The sequence below is a fragment of the Chenopodium album genome, chromosome 10 (genome assembly GCF_948465745.1).
Source record: "Chenopodium album chromosome 10, dcCheAlbu1.1, whole genome shotgun sequence".
Classification (NCBI taxonomy): domain Eukaryota; kingdom Viridiplantae; phylum Streptophyta; class Magnoliopsida; order Caryophyllales; family Amaranthaceae; genus Chenopodium; species Chenopodium album.
This window is the reverse complement of record NC_137843.1, coordinates 36346548-36369233: the sequence shown is the minus strand read 5'-3', so window position 1 is coordinate 36369233 and position 22686 is coordinate 36346548. Positions and strand designations below refer to the sequence as shown.

The window sequence follows — 22686 nt, the reverse complement described above, 5'->3', positions numbered from 1 at the left end:
ATTGGTTGACATAGTTGTGCATGTGATTAATTAAACTAGGAGTGATCAACATATAAGATTAATCTAGATTGCATTGTAAATTTCAATGACATGAACCCTTGATTTGAGAATTGCTTTAATTGATTGAATTTGATTGTGATTTTCCTTGTTAGCCATTCATAGTGAACCCTAGCTTGGCTTATAGGAGATAGCCTTTGGATTCCTTTGATTGCAACTATTGTTTGTCCTTTGTGATGTTGAATCGATTGAGTGATCTATAAATTAGCATAATCATTGAGCTTGCATGTGGAACCTATATCCCTAGTGTTTAGCATATTGAATTCTTCGATTTTTCTAGCTTCTTGACACTTTAGTTACCAACCACAACCATTTATATTCTTCGAATTAGCTTGACATAGGCTATAGCATCGTTCCTACTCATTCCTTTGGGTTCGACCCTTGACTTACCATATACTTGTATTAGGTTGGTCGAGGGTTTACAAATTAGGTTTGGCTCTAGGGAGAGGTAGATAACGACCTACATTTTCCTCTTGTCAAAATTGGCGCCGTTGCCGGGGAATGATATTGGTGCTTTATTATAGTTTTTGAGTCTATTTCACCTTTAATTGAAAATACAAAAAGATTTTCTTTTAGGCTACACTTGTAGCCGTGCTACTAACCATTTCTTTTGAGATTTTATGCATAGAGCACGTGGTCATTCATTAGTGCCATTTGATCCGGAAATTGAGAGAACTATTGCAAGTTTGAGATGTGCTAGACGATCTTTGAGCCCTAACATTTCAAGTGAAGAAGAACCACAACAAGAGGAACAAGCAAGAATGGGAGAAAATCTGAGAGTGGCATTGAAGGAATTGGGGATTCTCGGTGCATATAAATTTGAGAGTGGGATTGCTCCACCTACAACACCGGTAAATGATTTTGAAATAAGGCCGACAATGATCACTTTGATAGAGAGGCGAAAATTTAGTGGGGCTAAGCATGAAAGCCCACTAAACCATCTTAAGGAATTCGAAAAATATTGCAATACTATCAAGGTGAACGGAATTTCCCAAGAATTCATCCGCCTCAAGCTCTTTCCCTTTTCTCTCATAGGGCGCGCTTTGGAATGGCTAGACAAGGAGGTCAAGCCGAATTCTCTAAGGACATGGGACGAGGTTACCAAGGAATTTCTATCCCGTTTCTATCCACAAAAGAAAACGGCGGAGGCTAAAGCTTTGATTCAAGGTTTCAAGCAAAAGCCAAGTGAGAGCCTCTATGAAGCATGGGAGAGATACAAAGAGTATCAAGGGGAGTGTCCTCATCACGGAATTCCAACCTATCAAATTATTCAAATCTTCTATGGAGGCCTTAACTCTCAAGGAAAATCATGTTTAGATGGAGGAGCCGGAGGTCCCATCATGAACAAAACGGAAGAGGAAGTGGTGGACATAATTGAAGACATAGTGAGGTATTATAGAGATTGGCAAGATGGAGAAAGAGAGTCAACTAGAAAGAGTAGCTCTTCGGTGTACTCGGTTGATCATCTAAATGCAATCAACAATCTATCCTCACAAATGACAAACTTGGGGAAGGAGATGTCCGTTATCAAGGCAAAGTTGGAAAGTGCTACCTACCAAGTTTCAAGTCTTCCCTCCCAATCTAAGGGGAGAGGTATGTCTTCTAATTCTCAACCCCCTCCCTCTTCTAATAACATGCCTAGTGGATGCTTGTTTTGTGATGATTGTGGGTCGTATGATCATGATGTTTCTAGTTGCCCTCATGCATGTATGGATGTTTGTGATGATCAAGATGGAAATGTGAATAAGCATGTGAACTATGTGCCAAATAATCATGATTCTAGGTTTGAGAATCAAAGAGGTCAATGGAATAGGAATTACAACAATCATGGCAATTTTGACAACTATAACCAAAGTGGTGGTTATAGGAACCAAGGGAACCAAGGTTCTCGAGGTAACTATAACAATCAAGGTTATAGTAGCCAAAATCAAAACTAAAATTATGGTAATCAAAACCAAGGTTATGGGAATCATAATCAAGGTAGTGGTAACCATAATCAAGGTTATGGTCAAAATCAAAATAGGGGTAATTGGAACAATCAAGGTAGAGGCAATTTTCAAAACAATGCTCAAAGAGGACCTCCACCCGGATTTGCTCCAAAGGCCCAAAATGATAATTCCTATGCTCAATCCTCTTCTTCTTCACATAGAACAAATTTGGAAGAAATCATTGAAAATCAAACAAAGTCGTTGAACACTTACATGGCCGTAAGTGACAAGAAATTTAATGAAATGATGACTCATAATAAGATGCTTGAAAACCAAATTTCTCAACTTGTCAATGCTTTGAAAGACCATGCTAGTCCTTCTTCTTTACTTTCCCAAGGCTTGGATCCCAAGAGATCGGTCAATGCTATTGTCACAAGGAGTGGTAAGGTTCTTGAGGAGAGTTTTCCTAGGAAGAGTAAGACCAAAGAGGGCACAAAAGAGGTTTTGGTTGAAGATGAGAGAGATGGTGCATCTTTGATTGAGGTTGAGATTGAGAAGCCTAGTGAGGTGAGAATGGAGAAAGAAATTGTGAAACCCAAGCTTCCTTATCCACAAAAATTCATGAGACACAAGTTAGATGAACAATTTGGAAGATTCATTGACATGCTCAAGCAACTATACCTTTCTCTACCATTTACCGAAGTTGTCACCCAAATGCCCAACTACGCAAAATTCCTCAAAGACATTTTGAGTGGTAGGAGGACTTGTGATGGTGTAGAGACGGTGAACTTGACCGAGAATTGTAGTGCAATCATAATGAACAAGATTCCACCTAAGCTAAAAGACCCCGGAAACTTTTCCATACCTTGTGCCATTTATAAAATGCAAATTGAGAATGCCTTGTGTGACATAGGAGCTAGTGTTAGCCTTATGCCATATTCGGTGTACCAAAGACTTGAGCTAGGGGAACTCTTACCTACTAACATCACTTTGCAATTGGTCGATAGGTCAATTAAGTTTCCTAAGGGTAAGGTAGAGGATGTTCCTTTGAGGGTTGGGAAATTTTTTATTCCGGTGGATTTTGTGGTGCTTGAGATGGACGAAGATGCTAATATTCCTATCATTCTAGGGAGACCATTCCTTGCTACTTCGGGTGCTTTGATAGATGTGAAAAGTGCAAAAATTTCACTCAAAGTAGGGGATGAGGTGATAGAATTTGATTTGAATGATAGCATGAAGTATCCAAGTTCTTCTTTAGAAAATTGCATGTTGATTGATTCTCTTGATCATGTCGTGTCTTCAATGCATGAGCAATTGCTCACTTCTAACGATGGTCTTGAGAATGTTTTGTTGAATAAGGAAAAGGTAGGTGCTGCTAGTAAGGAGATGGCTTTGTATGAAGATGTGCTCAATGAAAGCTTTGAGGATGTTGAAGAGCAAATGTGTTTGAGCATTTCTAGCCAAGAAGCGTTGCAAGTGGCAACATCGAAGGAAGGTAAAGGTGTTCCAATGGTTGAGCTCAAACCTCTTCCATCACACCTTAGGTATGAATTTTTGGGACCCAACTCCACTTTTCCCGTGATTGTTAGCTTTTCTTTGAGTGAGCATCAAGCTCAAAAGTTGTGTCGTGTTTTGAGGAAGCACCGAAATGCTTTGGGTTATACCATTGATGACCTCAAAGGTATAAGCCCCGCTTTATGTACACATCACATAACTCTTGAGGAGGGTGCTTTACCTTCTATTGAGAGGCAACGAAAGCTACACCCCCAAATGGGAGAGGTAGTGAAGAAGGAGATCACAAAACTTTTGGATGCGGGAATCATATTCCCTATTTCTAGTTCTAAGTGGGTCTCTCCCATTCACATTGTCCCAAAGAAGGGAGGTATGACCGTCGTTGAGAATGAGAAAGGTGAGCTCATTCCGACGAGGACGGTCACGGGATGGAGGATGTGTATAGACTATAGATGTCTAAACACATCTACAAAGAAAGATCATTTCCCCCTTCCTTTTATTGATCAAATGCTTGAGAGACTAACAAGGCACAAGTTCTATTGTTTTCTTGATGGTTATTTGGGATTTTTCCAAATCCCTATCCACTCGGATGACCAAGAGAAAACAACCTTCACTTGTCCATATGGTACATTTGCTTATAGGAGAATGCCGTTCAGCCTTTACAATGCTCCCGCGACATTTCAAAGATGCATGATGAGTATATTTGGAGATATGTTGGAAGAGGAGATGGAGGTTTTTATGGATGACTTCTCCGTATGAGGTGTTTCATTTGAAGCATGCCTTGAAAACCTTGAAAAATGTCTTGCAAGGTGTGAAAAGGTGAACTTGGTCTTGAATTGGGAGAAATGTCACTTCATGGTGGAGGAAGGCATAATCCTTGGCCACAAGATCTCTCACAAGGGGATAGAGGTAACGCCGATACCTGCAAACTAGCGTTAGTTAACAGATAAGAGAGTTAGAAACGCGTATATTGCACCGTCGAGCACACGTCTCTAGAGTAACCGATTTTTATTGCTGCATTTTTGTTGTGACGATCTTCCACATCCTAGGGAACACCGTCGAAGGTGACCGTGCTTCGCCATCTTCAGTTTTGTGGCTGTACCTCGCCACGGCAGTGCCTCGTCGTTGTAGACAATCTCCTCTGTACCTCGGGACATCGTTGAAGGTGACCGTGCTTCGTCATCTTCAGTGTTGTGGTTGTACTCGCCACGGCATTACCTTGCCGCTTCATTTGTTGTTGTTGTGGCCGTGCTTCGCCACGACATTGTTTCGCCACTGTAGACAATCTCCTCCATGCTTCGGAACATCGTCGAAGACCGCTGCTTGTAGCTATCTTCAAAATATCGTCTGTGCTTTAACTTGACCCTTTGATTGACAATCTTCACACCCTAGTGAAAGTTGTCGAAGACCTTGATACCTTGTAATCCTCAGTTTGCTGTTGCTTTGTTTTATTGAATGCGTGTTGTGCCAATGCTTCAATGTCATTTGCTTTTCCAGTACCTCGGTGCATTTTGTAATGAGCCGGTACCTTGGTGCTTATGCTTGCTTGTGAACCTATACGTTAGTGCTTGTAATGTGCCAATACTTAGGCGCTTAAATCAAGTGAGAAGATAGTCGTCAGGCCGATCACTAATCGCTATTGTAATCGAGCCAACTACTAATCATGTCAATTGCTTTTAAGGGGCTAAATGGCGTACCAAGGAACCCAAAATGTTGATTCATGTCCAGATAAGCCCCCTATGGGACCTAGGAATTGCATCGCTGAAGAAAGGAAGTCCAACGCGTGCCGCTATGTGCCATCGCGACGCGACAACATTATCGAGGCGCGATATTTTTATTGTGTTTGCGATAAAATCGCATTTTTCGGATTTAAACCCTCTCCTCCTCATTTTCGCCGCTGTTTGTATTTTTGCTCGGAAGTTCGACGATTCTTCATTTCGTTTGTTTTCCTCCGTTTCTCAACCAAATTCGCTCAAATCTTTTGCAAATCGATTCTTCATCTCTAGTTTGCCGATCTATGTAAGTTTTGCTCCAACTCTCCTTGTTTTTGGAGAATTTCATGCATGTTTCTTCACGAATTTTCAAAAAATCGGGAAATTACTTTGCTTATTTTGCTTTGTTTGTTGAATTTCTTGCCATGAAATCGTTTGTTTATCCTTGTATATTGCTTTGGGAGTATTTTGAGACTTGTTTGGCTCGATTTGGTGAAGAAATGAGCGTTTTGCCATTGTTGAACCCCTTGAGTTCGTGAGCATAATGTGACTCATTCTTTATATTTTTGCTTGATTTTTGTGCTCAATTTGTCACAATAGTTGTCATAGTATTGTAAGAAATTGTATGACTGCTCAAAAATCTAGTTATTGCTTGAATTAAAATCATGCTCTATTTTAGTACTACATACTCTGTTTTTTTTTACTAAAATAGTATCATGGGGCTAGGCGAACTCTAGATACTATAGAACCTTTAATTTACTGTTCTTATGTGATCGACATAATTAGTATGGCTCGACGTCAAGGTTCTGGCTCACTTTCTCATGGCGCTCACTGAGAGGACGAGCTCGTCGACGCAGGCGAGGGGACTTCCACTAGTCTTGGCGAGTTTCATGAGTGGGACGAGCATACTTTGAACTTCTCGCCTGTCCATCATATTTCGGAGCGCGTTCGTTGAGGCATTGCTGACGATCGAGTTCGTTGCCACGGCTCAGGCAACATCGATATCAGACAGCTATACGAGCTCTACTTTCACTACAACGCGGAGTTGTTTACACTTTGGGAGTCATGCGGCTTGACTCCTCTTTTCGAGGCTGTGGTGGCTCTTCAGCCTATGCAGCCCGAGTCGTTATTTAGTTCAAGCGTTAGTAGAGTTCTTCTGGGACACCACTAACACGTTCCATCTTCCTTAGGGTGAGATGACTATCACTCCTCTCGACTTCTCTATCATCACCGGCTTGGAGTTCCGATCGACTACAGTTCCTCTCGATAGGGACATTACTCTTTTCTCGCCGGAGGTTTACGAGTTAGTTTCTAGGCCCTATCGTTGTTCGGCTCGTGCTGAGATTGGGTCCGTACAAACCAGTCGCCGATCCATCCTCCGGTCTTTGCCGGTGGAGGCTTTTCGAGATGATGCAACCACTCTAGAGCAGTGGGTACGCATATTTGTTCTGATCCTTGTGTCGAGGACTTTCTCTCCTGACAAGGGTAGTCGAGCATTGCTCTACTACCCCCTTGCTCTTCGCGACCTTCGGTTGGTCGGGACTTTCAATTGGGCCAGCCTAGCCTATGCCGACTTCCTACTTGGGCTGCGACTCGCTTGTCGCCAGCGGAGTCTTGAGAAGGAGGTCACACTTTCTAGCTTCTGGAGGATCGTAGAGGTATACTCCATTTTTACTTAGTCGAATTAGATGTCTTGTGCGTATCGACTTTCACTAATATTTACACTTTCTCTGTCATCTAGATTTGGTTCTACGAGTACTTCTCGACCTTGGCACCTGCCAGGTATTTTCCTAGAGGGATCCCCATTGTTGTCAGTTGGGGAGGCCGCTATCCTGGCATAGTTGCTAATGTGCACGTGAGAGAGGCGCTTCTTGCGCTACAGATCGTTTGTCATCATCTCTCTTGATCTTCTTTGTAGGATTTAACCTTATGGATGCTCTTATTACAGGCCCCTGAGGTCCTCTACCGTCCATGGGTGGGGCTGGACGGTTCTGCGCTAGCTTACCAGTACACAGCCCAGAGACGTTATTTTCAGGGCACATATAATGTTGTAGTGTACTTGGGCGAGACAGTTGCGGTCCAGCACTCCTCCAAGGTCTTTATCGTTCCGTCTCGTCCTCCGGCACATATGATGGACCAAACCAGCCTTTGGACTCATATGGATTCGACGCAAGTCGGTGTGGATTGGCGGAGATTTAGCCATCCAAGCCGATCGTATGTAGAGCGGCTTTTATCGTCGTTGGCTCCACAACCTTGCATATTAGAGGAGGAGGAGGTGCGTCTTTATATCCTTTAATTTGTCCTTTATGGTAGCCCCCAACAATTTTTAATTGTTGAAGTTTATTTTTGCAGGCTACAGCAGCGACCGCGGAGTTTGTGCCTTTGATTATGTCCATCACCTATCAAGGGATGTATGAGCGATTGAGGAGATGGTGTTGGGTTTCGATGAGTCTAACTCACCGCGGAAGAAAACCTGAGCCAAGACCACACTCACAATTAATATAATCACAAAGCATAATTAACTTAAACAACAAGAATTAAGGAAAGATTAATACCTTTGACGTGTGCTTCGCTCTCAACAAGAGCTCTTACTTCAGAAAGCTTTTAGCTTCGCTCACACGAAGACCTCCAACGGAAGTCTACCCACAACACGACCCCGACAAGGTCTAATGCTTAGAGGTTAGCTAAGCCCAACCTAAACTCGAGTAATTATATGTGTTTATAGGTTTTCTCAATGGAGATGCCTTTTCTAACCCCTTACTCAAGTGAACAATCCCAAGGTATGCCTTTGCTATTTACAAGGAGTGCTTCCTTGTGAATTCCACTCATCTTTCAATGTGGGACTTTTTCACAAAAGGATCCCACATAGAAAGAATGTTGAATTCAATCCTTAGTTAAATAAACCAAGGAATAACAAAGTAACAAGTGTCACATGGTTAGGTGAGGACCACTTCCTCACTTGCTCCCCAAGGCAACTCACATGCATTGTGATCTAACCATGTGGCACCCAACCTTGAGCCCCAAGTTGGGTTCGGTTGGGCAGCCACCTTTTGGCCCGCGTCCATGACTCGCCACTTGGGTCCGCGGCCCATTGCCACATGGCTTTGCCAACGTGGCACACTGCCACGTGGCGCGTTGGCACTTGGTGGCTGCCAACGTGGCACGTCTCCACCTTGGCGTGCCGCCACGTGGCACGCCGCTACCATGGTGGCTGCCACGTGGCGCGCTGCCACTTAGTGGCTGCCACATATGTTGCCACATGGCGCTGCCACGTGGCGCACTTCTATTTGGCGCGCTTCCCTAGCCTTTCGCGCGGCTAGGGTTTTTACTTGTTACTTGAAGCATTTTCCCGTCTCACCAATTCCTAAATTTTAGCTCGACTTTTAAGATTCGGTTCCGACGCTCTAAGCTCGGAATCCGACGTCTTTGTTCACAATACTCGAGCGACTCATTAATTCCTTCTGAATTAATTCGTCGTGTCGGTTCGTTAGTTGCTTGGGTGTGACCCGAAGGGTTCAGTCAAGATTAAGCTGTAATATTAATTACTCATTAATATTACTGATCGGATGCGGCCTCCACCTAGGCATTCCGATCACTTGACCTCACTGAATAATTAGCTTTCTAATAATTCCGAACCCTCTATCGGAATAATACACTTGTTCGAAGGACACCATTCCTATCAGATTGTGCCCCCGGCTCCTAGGGAGTGGCGTTTGGTGGAGAGGTCAATCCTTCGACTTCAGACTTGGGTGTGCTATCACTTGTTTTCTTTTACCAGCATTTGTATCTCGATTATTTCTGACCTTTTTTTTTTTTACTTTTGTAGTTCTCACGTGAAGTGGTGAAGAGGATGGCAGCAGCTATGGATGCCTTTCGTTACCAGCTGGTGAGGTTACGCCATCGAGCATCATGCCGTCATGATGGTGATGTCGCACCGGTATATCTCTTAACTTGTACTACTTTTGTCTGCGTGCTTCTTTGTATTTGACTTGGCTTATTATCTCATTTCAGCCTGCTCCTCCGACGCGTACTTGTTCGAGGCCAGAGGGTAGGAGAAAGAGATTTGGGTCGAGACGCCACCGTACCTCGGCTGAGACATAGGAGGGACGAGAGGGGTTGACTCATACTGTGGTATTAGATGATTCCGGCTCTTCTTTTGAGGGGGTGTCGGCGATGCCATCTGGTGGGGGCGATCTGATGTAAGTTCCTTTCATGGCTTGCGGGACGTACGAGGTGGGTTTGTTGTCTCGGCAGTCGTAGTAGGAGGAACCACAACAGACGGGATGGGCTGGCCCTACACTCTCTATTCCGTCGCCCGGGGGCGTAGATGATGGGAAGGGAGAGACCCCACGGACCTTGCTGTTTTGGGTAATTTTTACCCAAGCCACGTGGGCCAACTAGGTAGTGACACGTGTCAGACCCAGATTAGTCTAAATTGGACCAATCTCCATTTGACACGTGTCATTCCCAAAATTTGGGAAAAAGGCGGCCTTCAGGGCGCAAATCTTGAGAAAGTCGTAATTCGACGTCGCAGCCCATTAGAATTAGGTTAGAGTGACCTAATTAGGGGCACATTTACCAATGACCCTATAAATAGGGAGATTCCCCTATTTTGGGGACATCTACAATTTATTACAGCATACCCCACATTCTCTCACATTAGAGAAAACACATGATCTCGGAATCCGAGAAGATCTCACTTTTACCTTTCCTCACTTTTTACTCTCTCCAATGCATTCTAACTTGATCGTCGGAGGCGGAGCTCCAACCACCTGGAGTCTTCGTTGTTTTGTAGGTACAGGCCGCCCCGGACTAGTCTTTGAGATGTAACTCTCCCGAGGGACAAAAACACCCAAAACATTTGGCGCCGTCTGTGGGGAGAGTACCTTAAAGATGGTTTAAGAGTCTGTACCACTGCCAGACCCCAACCGTCCTACGGTTGATGGGGAGGTCTTTATAGACTATGAAGATGACCACGATGTGGACGTCAAAACATATGTGGCCACTGACGGGTCACTCATTGCTAAACACATCCGTTCCAGAGACAAGCTGAACGAGTCAACAATGAAGCTGGTACTAGCAAGCTTGCTGGACCACCGCCTGATAACACTAAGGCGACAGGCTCCAGTAACCCGAGACGAACTCATGAAATTCATGACGAGTTTCAAGGGTGAAATCAAGGACCTGATCAACAAGCGAACGACTAGCTTTAACAAGGGTTAGTCAGCCAAGAAGACTCCTCAAGCTGAGAGGAGGAAGTCAGTCAGAGACAGGCGGCCTACTCCATATCCAAAGGAGAAGGCTACGCCTGCCATTGACTGGACTAAGATCCTTCTGCCTCAGACGGGCAAAAGGAAGGTCATCCGAGCTGTTTAGCCGGATGGCAGCAAGAAAAAATTCTTCGATGCTCGACACATCATCGAGCGCAATCGAATCTAGCAGCTGTCTGAGTCAGCCTCTATCTTGAGCTTTCCAAACTGCATCAAAAATACATCCCAAGGAATTCCCACTCCGTGCATGAGAGCCATGCAGGCGGCAAGTCCATCCATACTGGCCCTTAAATGATTGGGAATGCCCTGTATGTGCCTCAGATGCCATATGGGCAGTACACCCCTCATTTTATGCAGCCGACCCTCTTTGGAGGACAGGCGGCATATAATGTCCAACCCTTGGACTGACAGCTCCGTCTACTCAAACTTGGTGAACAGACCTCTGCGTTCACCAAGGAGATAACCGAGGCGGCACAGCCTGCTAAGGTTAAGAATGTGTTGGTTGGTGCCTATGATGGTTCCACCAACCCTAAGGACCACCTCATGGCCTACACTAACCTTATGCACATGCAGGGGTTGGAGGATGCTATGTGGTGGCGATGTTTCCCGACTACCTTGAAGGGCATAGCCCAACAATGGTTCGGCAACCTGCCCGCCAGGTGCATTGATAGCTTCAGGAGGCTTGCTTTCCTGTTTGCCTCTAACTTCTCGATGAACATCCCTGCCAAGAAAACAAGTCTCGACTTGAGCACCATAATGCAGGGAGAGAGAGAAAGGACTTCGCTCCTATGTTAGACGGTTCAATCTGGTGAGAATCTAGATTCAAGGGCTGTCTGACGAGGTAGCTTATACAGACTTTTTCAAGGGTCTGAAGGATGGGTCAACCTTTAAGTTTGACCTCGTCCGAAAGAGGGTCTTCACCATCCAAGAGGCGTTGATAGAGGCGGAGAGCTTTATTCAAGCTACCGACCTCTGCTCGTCCAGCCATCAACCAGACTCTAAGAAGTCTGACAAACAAAAAGAGAGTCGGTCTGCTTAGCCGGCTCAGAAAGCTAATGAGAGCAAAAAGAGGAAAGAAGTTTGGGCGGTTGACGAGCCTGCTCAGCCGTCCAAAAAGAAAAAGAAAGAATTCAAACTGTACGTCCCGAGGTATGAGTTTAATAAAGACTGCCACTCCATCCTCATGGAGATAAAGAACCGGCTGACCATTGAGAAGCTGAATCCAATGAAGAGTTCCGTCCAGTCACGGAACAAAAATAAATATTGTAACTTCATGAGGAAGTCGACCATGACACCAACGACTGCTATAGTCTCAAGCGGACGTTGGACCGTTTGGTTGACAAGGGGGTGCTGAAGTCCAATTTCTTGAAGTCCAAAGCGACTGTCAAGACGAATCTGGGGCAGTTGTCTAAGACTGTCCAGCCTACTAGTAGTTTAGACACTAACAAGGATCCAGTCTATAACCATAGCAGGCGGATTTGCCAGTGGTGGCCTGACCATCCGGGGCACCAAGGATCATCTGAAGAAGATGATCCACTCAGTTGATGATGGACAGGCGTCCGCTAGTGGTACTTTCCCAGACGTCCTCATCACTAAGAAGGATCAGGGCAAAGTCCGCTAACCGCATGACAACCTGGTCGTCATTGAATGTAAGGTCGCCAACCAGCTGGTTGGTCGGATCCTTATCGACACTGGTAGCTCCTTTGACCTCATTAGCTACAAGTGTCTGTCCAAGCTGAACTATAAGCTGGACAATCTACGCAACGTCTCCTATCCCCTTGTTGGTTTTGGAGGAGGGGTCGTGCACCAAGTCGGACAAATTGACCTACCCATCGGTTGGGGCAGAAGGGCAAAGGGCGATATATGATAGTCCGGTTTTTGGTGGTTGAGGAGCTGACCGCCTACAACATCATTCTAGGCCGACCCACTCTTAACGAGTGCAAGGCCGTCATCATCCCAACTCTCATGTCGTTAAAATATGAAAAGGATGATGGCTATGTTGGCTCCCTAAACGGGGATCAGAAGACGGCAAGGGAGTGTTACCTCTCAGACGTCAAGCCAACGACTGCTGCAGCCGGTCAGCCGAAGGAGCCAATAGACCTTGACGATGTCAAGGACCCTGACCTAGCCCCACCATCAGCCGGAAAAAAAAAGAAAAGCTGATCAGCTGGTGGAGGTGAAGAAAGAGAAGAAATAGCAATCACTGACTGGGGAACGGTCAGATGAGCTCCGTCCCCAGCCGGCTGGTGATCATGTTGACATTCCTTTGGACGACAGCCGTCCAGAGCGAATTGTTAAGGTGGGGACGGCTGCCTTTGAAAAGTTGGGTGCAGACTTGCACCTTTTGCTGAAAGAATTCAAAGACATCTTTGCCTTTGAAGTGGAAGAGATGCCAGGCATTAGTCCGGGTCTTGCTGTCCACAAACTCGCCGTGGATCCTAAAAAGAAGCCCATCCGGCAAAAGAAAAGAAATCACGGCGAGGAGAAAAGTCAGGCGGCAGCTGCCGAGGTTAAAAAGCTGTTAGACGCTGGGTTCATTGGGCCATGTAACTTCCCTGATTGGGTTGCGAATGTTGTGCTGGTAAAGAAGCCGAATGTTACCTAGCGCATGTGTGTAGATTACACTGACTTGAATACGGCATGTCCAAAGGACAGTTACCTGCTTCCAAAGATCGACAGCTTGGTCGACTCTACAGTTGGGCATGCCTTGATGAGTTTTATGGATGCCTACTTAGATTTCCACCAGATACCCCTGTGGAAGAAAGATAAAGAGAAGACGGCCTTCATCACCGATCAGGGGTTATTCTGTTATACGATGATGCCGTTTGGCTTGAAGAATGCGCCTGCTACTTTCTAACGGATGATTAATACAATCTTCATTAATCAGATTGGGAGGAATGTAGAGGCGCACATTGATGACATGATAGTCAAATCCAAGCTACAGACGGATCACCTTGCTGATCTCCGAGAAACCTTCACCACACTCAGGCGGCATAAGGTCATGTTAAATCCTAAAAAGTGTGTTTTTGGTGTTGAGTCTGGGAAGTTTCTCAGATTCCTAATTGATCAAAGGGGGATAGAGGCTAACCCCGAGAAGATACAGGCGGTAATTGACATGAAGTCACCCTGCACTGTCAAGGAAGTTCAGAAGCTCACCAATTGCCTGGCTGCGTTGGGAAGATTCCTCAGCCGGTCAGGTGACAAGTGTCTATACTTCTTCCAACCAATCAGGAAGAAGGCTAGATTTGAGTGGGGATATGGTGCTGAGGTGGCCTTTCAAAAATTGAAAGAACATTTACAACTCTTTACCAAGGCTTGTTTGCACTCTACCCAAGGAGATGTTTTACATGTATTTAGCCGTCTCAGATCATGCCCTCAGTGTCGTTCTCCTTGCTAAGAGAGATGACATTTAGCTCCCGGTTTATTTCATTAGCCATGTACTTAGAAATGTTGAACTATGGTACCCCATGGTTGAAAAATTTGGTCTAGCCATTTATATGGCTGTTAAGAAGTTGAAACCTTACTTCTTGGCACATCCGGTTGTGGTCTACACAGACCAACCCCTCAAACGGCCAATGAAAACCTTGGAGTCATCTGGTAGAATGCTTAAGTGGGTTATTGAAATACAAAGCCTTGAAATCACTTACGAACCAAGAAAGGCAGTGAAGGGTCACGCGTTTGCCGACTTCATTGTCGAAATGACATGGCCGGTTGCTCCGAACAATCCTGATCAGGTTTGAAAAGTGTATGTAGACGGGAGCTCTACTATGAACGGCTGTGGTTTAGGTATAATCTGTCAGTCTCCTAAAGGGGACAAATATGAGTATGCACTATGGTTTAAGTTTCAGGCCTTAACCAATGAGGCAGAATATGAAGTCCTACTAGCCGGCATACGCATGTGCAAAGCGACAGGGGCAACAAAAACTGACGCCTGCTCTGACTCTCAGTTGGTCGTTAGCCAATACCATGGTGACTATGAAGCCACCCATCCGGCAATGATCAAATACCTTCAGGCGGTCAAAGCTGAAGCTGGAACACTTGAAGAATTCCATCCGAGTCAAGTGCCAAGGTCAGAAAACAATTAGGCGGATGCACTGTCGAAATTGGCATCCTTTGCCTCCTGTGATACGCCTCGGTCAGTCTTCTAGGAAGTTATGGAAAAACGAATTATTACTGAAGAAGAGCCCATTGGTGTACTTGACCGAAGCTCTACCTGGATGGATGACATCCGGGCGTATCTTCAAGATGGCAAGTTACCTGACTCACCACAGGAAGCGGCTTTCCTAAAGAAATGAGCAACAAACTTCAAAATGAGAAACGGAGAGCTCTTCAAGGCGGGTTTCCTAAAGCCTCTGTTGAAGTGTGTTACCCCGGGAAAGGGGAAAGAAGTTCTCGAAGAGCTGCACACGGGATAATGCGCCTCTCACATAGGCAGCAGATCTCTGACTGTCAGGACCAGGCGACAAGGCTACTTCTGGCCCACTCTTGAGTCAGACGCCATGGAGATGGTCAAAAAATGTGAAAAGTGCCAAAGATTTGGCAAGCTTATCCATTAGCCGGCAACTAACCTGACAGCAATCCACAACCCAATCCCGTTTGCTAAAAGGGGCATGGACATTCTAGGTCCTTGCACGACTGCGCCAGGCGTAAAACGATATATTTTGGTGGTTGTGGATTACTTCACCAAGTGGGTGGAAGCAGAGGGGGTTAAGAGCATCAAGATAAAGGATGTCATCTCTTTCATTTGGAAGAACATCATCACCCGGTATGGGGTACCTATGTCTATGGTGTTTGATAATGGCCCTCAGTTCGAAATGCCTCAGCTCAAGACTTGGTTGGGAGATCAAGGGATCTCACATTGTTTTGCATCAGTCGGCCGACCCCAAGCAAACGGCCAGGTTGAAGCCTTCAACAAACTCATCTCAGACAGCATCAAAATGAAAATTGAAAGAGCCGGTGGTTTATGGGCTGAAGAATTAATTCATGTCCTATAGGCCATTCGGACAACTGAAAAAGGGGCAACCGGTGAAACCCCATTTCTCATGGTTTACGGTGCTGAAGCCGTCTTGCCCATCCAGCATTATGAGCCGACTCTACGAGTCATGCTATACGATGAAGAAGCAAACTGGGAGGCTATGCGGCTAGCATTGGACTCACTCCAATAACGCAGGGGCAATGTTGCCTTGCGTCATGAGATTTACCGTCTAAGAATGACCTGTGCCTATAACAAACGAGTACACAAACGGCTCCTAAAAGTTGTGGACTTTGTGCTACGGAAAATGAAGGCAACCGATAGGGTAAATGAGCATTGAAAGCTAACTTCTAATTAGGAAGGCCCCTACCGAATCTATGAAGAAGTAAGAGACGGCACCTACCGCCTGGAAACTCCAGACGGCAGGCGGCTTCCTAGAACTTAGAATGTAGACAACTTGAAAAAGTACTACTTCCGAGACTTGTAAATTTTTGTAAATAAAAAGTCGTTCAATGAAAATTTGCTTTTTGTTTTCAATTATGCTATTTAATACATACGCATTGTCTAAAGTACTGCTTGTGCAAAGCACAGACGGTCGATTATCACAATTATAAAATTAAACTAAGTTAAAAACTTAGTGTCTATGTAACCGTTTTAAAAAGACATGAGGCCAATGGCCGGATGGTAATATATTTTATAAATTCGTTTGCTCTAACATGAGTAAGGCGTCCGGCAACACCCATCCGGGTGGGAACGTTGCAGAGAGTAACTCCCAACTAGGTAACACAGTGTTCTACAACCACACGCAGGCGATAAAGATTGAACGACCAAATTGGTCAACTCATAGCCGTCTGACCAAGATAATCTAAAGAACGACTAAGTTCACAAAACCAGATGTTTAACAACATTAGCCGGTTGTCGACTGAAGTTCTAACTTAGATTGTTTTCGAAATTATACAAGTCTACCCAATGGGGCAAAAAGACATCGAGTATAACTGGATTGCAGATACCCCAGGCGGAGGAGAAGAAGTTAAGTGTCCCATCGCCTGGGCGGACGGCTTCCCGCTTGAGTACTTGGATGGCTGTGTACTTGTTTTGGGCAAATCACTACTGTGATTGATTGACTTAGGAACATCTCATACTCTTTAAAGTATCAAAAGTTCCCAAGCCAATCAATCGGCAAGGTACTGAAATCAACCACACAGCCGTCTAGGGGCAAGTACAGCCAAGTTGCTATCTGCTGCATGCTCTTAAAGAGTTGGGAAAAAATTCAAGTATATATGTGAAAAATTTAAGTGCAAAATTTGAATCAAAACCGACTTAGTCGGTACTTTCATAAATAACACCTGGCCACAAGAACCGGGAAGAAATGTTAAACTAGATCACCATCCGAATAGAAACAAACTTAAAATTGTTGAAAGAAACAATCAAATAATCGGCACGAAGGGCGGAAAAGAAGATGGCTTTAAGCCAAGCTAAAGACTGAGAAGCTCAATTTTGGGGCGCAGCCGGGACCTCCTCTTGTGTCTTTTCAGGCAGCGGTTGAGTAGGGTTCACTATTGCATCGTTTTTCTGCTCTTTTTCACCTCCGCCTGAGGTCTGAGCCGGCTCTTCTTCTTCCCGATTGGCCCATTCATGGAATGTCCCAGGGTCTGGTTTGCCTTCGGCCTTGGCATTAATAACCTCATCAGCATACTGATAAGCCAAGGCCTTGAGACCATACTCCTATCCATTGCATAGGGTGTCCCAGGCAAGCTTCATGCGATCCATGCAGTCGGACTCGTTCTCTTCAACGAGCCGCTCCAGCTCTGCCTCCAAATGTCACTTTGAAGTTCGCTTGAGCCTGGGCCATCCCATTCTTCATACGGTTGACATTTGCTCGGAGATCAATGATCTCCTTGTCAACCCCCTCAAGAGCCTTGAGATTCGATTGAGCAGTCTTGAGGGCAGCCTCAGAGTCGTTTGCCCTTTTCTTGGCCGCTTCCAGCTCAGACGTCAGCTGCTTGATGCTCTCTGCCTGTTTTAATTTCACGGCTTTAGATTCAAGTTCATTTATTGTACATTGATATTGAGCAACGTCGTGAGAATCCCTAGCTGATTTATTTGCTCGCTTTACCTCTTCCCTCTTCCGATTGTATGGCTGCTTGAGCCTGTCAACCCTCAGCATAGCCTATAGACGCAACCGGAATGTAAAGAACCCTAAACGGGGAAATTCTTAATGATTCAATTTGAAGGGACATACCTCAAACAGGAGGGCCATGATCCGATCAGTATTGAACGTCTCAATACCCGGGATGGCGTCCTTCTCCTTCTTGGGGATGGCCCTAAGCATAGAATTGGCGTATTACTGCACATCCGGCCACCGGGGGGAATCTACATCATAACCAAGATTGGGTGAGTAAGCTGCATAGGCGGCACCTATCTGCAGACGGCTCCCTAATGAACCCTCCGAAGTCTGCTGCAAGTGAGACTTCACTCGCATGGGCCAGGGGAGCTCAAATGTTGATCCAAGAGGACATGCCATACCTTGGTCAATCTGCTGGCTGTCATCACCTATAGCCGCGGTAAAACTGCGAGCTGCCTTGGGTTTTTTGTCTCCCTTTGGTGCAACCGTTGTGCCAAGCTTCTTACCTAGGTCTATTCCTAGGTCGAAGCCTTGCAAGCTGATGCTTTTCCCCCCGATGGTGAGACGGGTATTCCCACTTGGAAGTTTAGGAGCCGTTTGGATCGACGACACCTTCTGAGACTTGGAGGTGCTGTCGACCGTCTCATCCAGCATCCGCTTGATGAGCTTTTGGAAGGATCGAGGAGCAACCTACAAGTCAAAATTGTACAATGAGTATACAGTCGGTAATAAACCGTCTCTAGTAAAAGATTAAAATAATATTCGAAGTTAACAGGTCAGGCGGTGAATACTTAACCCTTGGCGTCTATTTCCGCCCTTTGCTTCTCCGCCTTATCTTTGCAGATCTTTGCGGCCGACCGCCTGGGGGTCTTTTCGTCTGGGAGCATTGCCAAAACGTCGTTTGCAAAAGTAAAGGAACAATCAGTTCAAAAGACTAGCAAGATGGACAGTGCAATAATACAGACGGTAAATAGCCGGATGTGTAATAAGCCTACGCTTTGAAAACATTGTGCTCAAACCGCAGGCAGACAAGAATGCCTCGTCTCTCAACCATGCACTCATGAGTATCTAATTCTTTGGAACCTTTATTACTTCCCTGGTTGAGAGAGTATCTGTTTCAAGTTCAAAGAACTTTGATTCTATTACTTTGTCGTAGTCATCCTGTGGAATCCGGGGGAGGGCACACTTCTGACCCAGAAGGTCAGGCATCTTATTATACCGGCGAAATTCCCAGTTTTCACGCCGAGTGGGGTCAAACAGCAAATAGAACAGTGTTTCCAGTTGCCATACTTGGACACTTTGTCCAAGGTCATATGATATTTGGGGTAACTGGTCAAAGTGTACCACGCCCTCCAGCCGCCTAGGCTGCAGCTAAGATAGTGCATGTGTGCGAACGCCTCCCAGCTGGGATGCAGACCTTGCATCTCGCAGGCGGAAACGTATCCTAGAATGTTAACCCAGGAGTTTGGGGTCAATTTCCAGACGCCTAGGTCATAACCCCGCAAGATGGCTTTCACATCATCATGGAGGGGGAACCGGAGGCCAGCCAGAAACGCCACCTCATAGCAGCCGAATAGGCGTTGGCGTTCTCTTGGTTGTCCTTTCAAGAAACGGTGCCCAACTCAGGCGGCACCCGGATCCTGTATCCCTCCCCAAGAGGCCGTTTGAGTTTAAAATCCTTAGGCCCATTCTCCATACTTTCCCTCTCTTTGGCAGAGATGTGGATTTCGAAGGGATCTGCCTTCTTGTTCCATTTTTTCCTTTCCTCAACTTCACTATCCTCAAGCGGGGATAGAGGAGCATTGCTACTATCCTTAAAGCTAGACCTTGAGGCGGTGCTCCCTCCGTCTCTCTCTTGGGAGACCTCTTCACGGTCTGACCCTGAGGCAGACGCGGATCCCTCCTTGTCTCCATCTTCGGGATCAACGTCTTCAAGTTCAACATTGGAGACGGCCCCCTCGCTGTCTCTACCCTTAGTTTCATCCAAGATCGTATCGCTTGGGGTCCTAGGGATCCTAGATGGGGAGTACTCCCCCGAATCGACTTGCATCTCTTCCCCCTCAACCGGGGGTCACTTCATCAGATGGCACTTCCAATGTATCGTCTCTCCTTCGCCGTCTGGTGGCTGTTTGTTTGGTTCTAGCCATTGTGTCCTACATAGACACAGAGACGGTCGGTTTGGGGGATGTACAAAATTGCTCTATGCACCCAGAGCCGACACCCCCAGTCCTAGACTCAGCCGTACTAGGAGTCCGGCTGACTACTGACCTAGGCTGTGCCGTGTGTGTTGGTGATGAGTCCATTTATTGAATGAAAGTATGCAAACGGAAAAAGTAAAAATGAGCTGAAGGGGGTAGAGATGGTACCTTTAAAATCTGACTCTAGAAGGGGTTAAGCGTTGACCGGCTGCAGTAGGCGGGTTGAAGATAATCTTGCTTGTATATAGCACAAGCGGTTGCTAAACTGGCTGGGGTAGGCGGGGTAAAAGAAGTTTGTGTTTTAACACAGACGATGGTAAGAGCTTCTCTCACTAGAACTCTTTGACTTTCTCTCTCTAAGAAATTTTTGGAAACGTCCAAAAAGAGGGGGGTAAACCCTTTATTTATAGAGGCTGAGTGAAAAGTTAAAAATTCACAGTAAAAAAAAATGGTGGCTGAGTGACATGTATCACAGATGCCACGTGGCGTGCCACGTCATATCTATGAGGGGCAAATGTTTTGGGTAATTTTTACCCAAGCCGTGTGGGCTAACCAGGTAATGACACGTGTCATACCTAGATTAGTCCAAATTGGACCAATCTCCATTTGACACGTGTCATTCCCAGAATTTGGGAAAAAAAGGCGGCCTTCAGGGCCCAAATCTCGAGAAAGCCGTAATTCGGCGCCGCAGCCCATCAGAATTAGGTCAGAGTGACTTAATCAGGGGCACATTTACCAATGACCCTATAAATAGGGAGATTCCCCCCATTTTGGGGACATCTACAATTTATTACAGCATACCCTACATTCTCTCACATCAGAGAAAACACCTAATCTCGGAATCCGAGAAGATCTCACTTTTACCTTTCCGCACTTTTTACTCTCTCCAACGCGTTTTAAATTGATCGTCGGAGGCAGAGCTCCAACCACCCGGAGTCTCTGTTGTTTTGCAGGTACAGGCCGCCTTGGACCAGTCTTCGAGCTGCAACTCTCCCGAGGGACAAAAACACCCAAAACACTTGCAGTTTTATGATGCTCTGGGTATTTTTCCTCCAGTGCCATAGCTTTGTACCTGTGCATTTTTTTTTATATATTTTTGACTATATAGGACTTTGCTTAGTTAGACGTGATGTATATATACACACTAGAATCACTATATACATTTTATTATTTTGCATTTTGTTTTTACATTTTATTATGTGCATTTTAGTGTGTGAAAAAATTTCTGTCATTTTTATTATCATTGGAGGGTATCCAACTTTCTCTCCCAAAAAGAAAAAATAAAAAAATAATCCTATCGCGACACGATGGTCTTGATTCCTACGTATTTGTGTAGAATTCAATTTTGCGTCGATGTGTCTATAAAAAGCCCCCAAATACGCCGGTTCCATCACAATTTCAAGCAAATAGCAATTTAGATTTTGAATTCCCAATCAATTAGTGATGGCTAGGAAATTTTGTGAAACAACCCATGAGTGGTATCGGTCTTTAACCACTAAGGAGAGGAAAGAGCTTCACTTTTTTCACATGGGGGTTTTATTTGGCATAAAAGTGGTAGATCTTGATGTTGACTTTATCCATGCTGCCGTAAAACATTGGGATTCCAATACCCATTCCTTTAGATTTGTCGATGATGAGATTAGCTCTTTGCCGGAGGAATTTGGTGTTATTCTTGGTTTCCCTTCCTTAGATTTAGCAGTGATTCCCACAATAAGTGAGTACTATTATAAGGATTTTGATCGATTTTTCAACCTTAAAGGCAATGATTTGAAAGTCATAGTTGATGGCACTGAAGTTGATCTTAAAAATTTGCATTTTTTTTATTTTAATAGACCAAAATCGGAGTCTTTTCATGTTTACAAGAGAAGAGCCTTCCTTTTTTGCATGTTTAGCCAATATTTGCTCACCAATGGTAGCAATCATATGGGTTAAGCTATTTTAGCATGTGTCATGGGACAAATAGATGCCGGGAGGAATTCCATGCCATTAATTGTTGGTGAAACAAAGCTTAGCTTGGATGAATTGAAGAAAGACCCCAAAGCTGTGCTTCGAGGGTCTCCAATTTTATTACAGGTAGAAAATTAATACTTTTAATCACGGAAAATAAAAATACAATTTTGTAGCAATAATAATTCTATTTTATTCATGCAGGTTTGGCTAATGGAGAGACTTATATTAATAAGTCCTCTTGACGATATTGGAAAATACACTCCTAATTGCCTTGTTAGAAGAAAAAAGCGCTTCTCTTTGAAGATAGGTCGCCGGGAGTGGAGTAAGATCTTTGAAGCTTGTGACTTCTCTGTTAAGTGGGTCATCCTTTGGTGGAAAATTGAGAGGATTGTTGGGACCAATTCTCAACCTGCCTGCCGTATCCCAAGCTTATCAAAGATGACTTTTTATTTCCCCCGCAAGGTAAAAAGATAATATGGTGTTGCACAAACTATCCCTTCTAGGGATCTTTGTAGACCCTATGAGCATCCTATGTCGAATGACATTGAGTGTTTTGATGATTATTGGTATGCTCGTCCCCTATGGGAAGTTGTCTCCAATCAAGTGATTCCTCCTTTGTCTAGAGAGGTGAAACAATGGTTGCTTAACAGATCTCAGAAGGACAAAGGTAAAGCCTAAGATGCAAGTGCAGAGAAGACACATATTAAAGATCGTCTAGGTGACAAGATAATTCCTGTCAAAGACCGTGTGGGTTCAAAAGTTGAATTCAAGACTCCTGTTATGCCTAAGAAAAAGAGTGTTGCTAAGGGCAAGGAAAAAAAGAAAGACTGACTCGACAAACAAAAAAGTGTGGGTTGAAAAGAAGGTTGGGGTATTAGCTAAGGGAGAAACTATCTCTACTAAGGTTATTTGTAGATCATCTAAGGGATCCCTATTGGTAAAGAGATGGATGATGAGGAAGA

The 22686-nt window shown here is 44.9% G+C and overlaps 1 non-coding gene across 1 annotated transcript; it reads right to left on the bottom strand.

The window, feature by feature from the left end:
• Window positions 1-1203: 1203 nt before the first annotated feature.
• Window positions 1204-1309, bottom strand: LOC145565810 (small nucleolar RNA R71). The gene has a single exon (XR_014095186.1). It is a non-coding gene; the product is annotated as a small nucleolar RNA R71 (small nucleolar RNA).
• Window positions 1310-22686: the final 21377 nt, after the last annotated feature.